Source organism: Nothobranchius furzeri, chromosome 16 (genome assembly GCF_043380555.1).
Source record: "Nothobranchius furzeri strain GRZ-AD chromosome 16, NfurGRZ-RIMD1, whole genome shotgun sequence".
In the NCBI taxonomy this organism is placed as follows: domain Eukaryota; kingdom Metazoa; phylum Chordata; class Actinopteri; order Cyprinodontiformes; family Nothobranchiidae; genus Nothobranchius; species Nothobranchius furzeri.
Window position 1 is genome coordinate 30,510,341 of NC_091756.1, and position 3,500 is coordinate 30,513,840.

A 3,500-nucleotide genomic window follows, 5' to 3' on the forward strand; every position below is an offset into this window, starting at 1 on the left:
CCAGTGTTCAGCTGCCTCACTTCTGTCAGTGTGCTCCAGGGCAGCTGTGACTCCAATGTAGCTCATCATCAGTGTGCGAATGTGTGTGTGCGTGGGTGACGAATATTTGTGTTGTAAAATGCCTTGCTGGGGTTCATCTGACACTAGAAGGCTCTATGTAAAAACAGGCCACTTACAGTACCATTTACCATTTGTTTTATGCCTAAGAAGTGACATAATTCTTTTTGTTTTACTTTAATATTGGGTAAAGAAGAGACTAACATTTACCTAACAATGCTAATGAATTGAAGTAAATAGTTGTTTCTAAAAACATCTAAAGCAACTTTTTTTAAATTACCAACAACTCGATTATAAACCCAAATACATTTACATATCTTCGTTGTTCTGTGTTTGTCTTCTAGACTCCCAATGTTGACTCGTGGCTTGTAAGTACTATGGGGTAAACAAGTCCGGTTGCATCAGTTTCAGGAACTACAGTAGAAGACTGCCAAATCAGAGTTGAGCTTCAGATGGCAGGAATTAGAGTCTTATTTTCTGATATTTGGACATGATCATAGCAACGCGACACTACCACTGACTCTGTTTGCTCTGCAACACTGATGTTTTATCTCCACACATTACACAAGACTAGATGTGTTTCTGCCATGTGGTGGAGTTGCTAATGCTAACGGTTAGCTTCCACTGGCCAAGATGCTTTCTGCTGTTTCCTGGATTCTAAACCAACAACAGCCTTCCTCTGTGTGAGTCAAGATGGGTGAGTCCATGAATGTTAAGAGACAATGTGATGTAGACCCAGGGCTGTGTAAGTCAATGCATTAAGCATGAGACACACACATCTGACCCGCATCACACGCGCTCAAGACACACCTTAAATTTTTCACGCTGAAAATCCAAGACTTTTTTCTGTTATAGAAAATGAACTCTTCAGTTGGTTTCTTTGTCAGTGACGCAGATCTGTCACATCACATTTGGGATCAGAACATTCCCATAAAGGCTGGTGATGGTGTTTGTCAGCTTACTTCTGTCTTGTACTTGTGTCTTGAACAAAGATGGATTTGTATTTGAGATGTCAAAGCTACAGCAGCTACCTTCCTGCATCATAGATCGTTACTACCCAGAGTCGCAGCACCAACATCTGACAGAGCTGAGATGAGCCGACCAGCCACCGCTGCTCTGTGGTAGGGAACTAAAGAACCACATTCTTGTTTGTCTGAGGAACTCTTCACTCCTGCTTGCTGGATATCAGTTGCATATGGATTCTTCAAATGGGCAATTTATCTTTGGTGGTTAAAACCACAAAAACACTGAAACCCTAACCCTCCAACTCATTGGGACTGCTTTACTTTGGTTATAAATTATTTTCTGTTATCATTCAATCGTTATTGTTTATGTTCGTTGTTAATTATGTGTGTGTGTAACTTGTTTATTTACAGTTAAGCTTGCTGTTTTACATACTTATAACGCACCTGATTTTTCAATAACTTCACTGTGGTGGAGTTTATTCCCCCCTCAGGCAGTCGATCTTAGTTCTGTTATGTTCACACGGACACTTGAAGTGTGTTTTGTTATTGGATCTAAAGCTGAGGAACACTAGCAACTATTTGACCTGTTAATGAAAATAGAACTTTTCCAGACAAAGACAGAAAGCAGCTGTTGGGGAATTTTCAATAGGAGAAAGGCAAACGTTACAACAGGTGGATGGACTGCTATCTGTCTTAGCTCCTGATCCCTGGACGTTGTCTGAAGTTAGGATTAGCACAAGAAGCTATAGTTTTTAGCCTACGCATTTCTGGTCATTAGAACAAGTTTTTGCAACATGACCAACTCAACTTGTGACATTTCAGTGGATCCCTTGTGTGATAAAAATAGACACTGTTTACTCAAACATCTAGTTTACCCAACAGCAGCCTTTCTTCATGACTGACCCCTAACATAAACACTGCATGGCTATTTTCCCCGGTGACCCAGAGGGATGCAGGTGGTCTATGCGGACACCTCCGTATGCGTTCTGACCATGGTTCTGACCTGGGTTCAAAGGTCAGACCCTCAAATGACTGTCTTCCTTGCTGCCTCTAATTGGCCTGTTTATTTTTAGTCCACAGTGGGCCGTGTCAAGCTATTAAAAGAAACACGAACATGAGGCCGTCTGCTAATTACTGCTGGGCCAGGAGACCCTCACTTTTCCCTGATTGCTGCCATATGCTAACCCAAGGAGGAGTCTCATCTGTCACCTTCACTGTCTCCGTGGTTTCTCTGTTTTCATTGCACTGCAGAATAAAACTTTGTTCAAATGTGTTTGATGATGTTAGAAAACTATAAATGTGTCATCAAAAATTATGGTCTGCTATAATATGATCCTGAATTCAAATTGTTGAGTAGCAGTGTAGTGAAAATCCTTAAAATTACACCAATACTACTTAAAGGGAACATATTTTTCATGACAGGCTAGAAGAAAACAGACAGTGCTGGGAAATGTCACAAAATCTGGTTTAATACTTAAGGAAGCACTAAGTAATTGGGCAGATTTAGACCTGTTTGGGAGAGAAGGAAGGTTGAAATGAAGCAGCTCACTGGTGGTGATGTTTACAAAGGTTTGATTGCAGAAGGAAACTGATGGTGTGGGTTTGCACATTAGCTTGGGCAAACTGGTGTTTAGCATCAAAGACCACTAAAGGACAATAAAGATTGTGAGAAAGAAAAAATCCTTTTGGGGTAAAATGGAAATGCATTTAAAAACGTCATCTAAGATTGAGAAATGAGTTTAAAATGAGTAATTTTTCTTGTAAAAATGTAAGAGTTGTATACTGATCAGTTTCACATACCTAATAAAAACCCTATAATGTTTGAGGTCTTACTTATGTCTTACTTTCTCTCACGTGTTTTATGGGAACAGCTGTGAATCCAGAGCTGTCATGAAGGTGTCTGGTTATTGTCCGACACCACAGGCCCACCCGGCACGTTTCACCCTGATGGATTGAGTTTCCTCTGAACAGTGATGCACACAAACCTGCAGCTTCCTGCAGAAATGTATCACTTCATGGGTGGAAATAGATATTCATTTGAGAGCAGTGTGTAACACATGAAATGATGATGTTAAATTCTAAGGGTGCCACAAATGCATTATACTATTAAGGCTTCCAGGTGGCATTTACGTGTTGTTGTGTTTCCTGAACAAATAAATGACTTTGAATTTACCAAACTTCTTTGGTCCAACACCCAAAACTTCAACAGTTTCCAATGTTTTACTTTTTGACCAACAGAATTAGAAAAGCTAAGACTTGGGAGGCCAAATATCTGGCCCTGGTCTGTCATTTATAATAAAAACTTGAAATAGTTATAGTAATATTGTTCAATTAAGATTTCATTCAGTTGTTTCTTTTTATTTCTGGAGATTCTCTCAAGACATCAAACATAATGATTTACAACCAGCCGATGCGTCCAGACCAAGCCCCCATAATTCTGCAATGAATTGCAGTTCCACTTTCATCCACTAGGGGCTG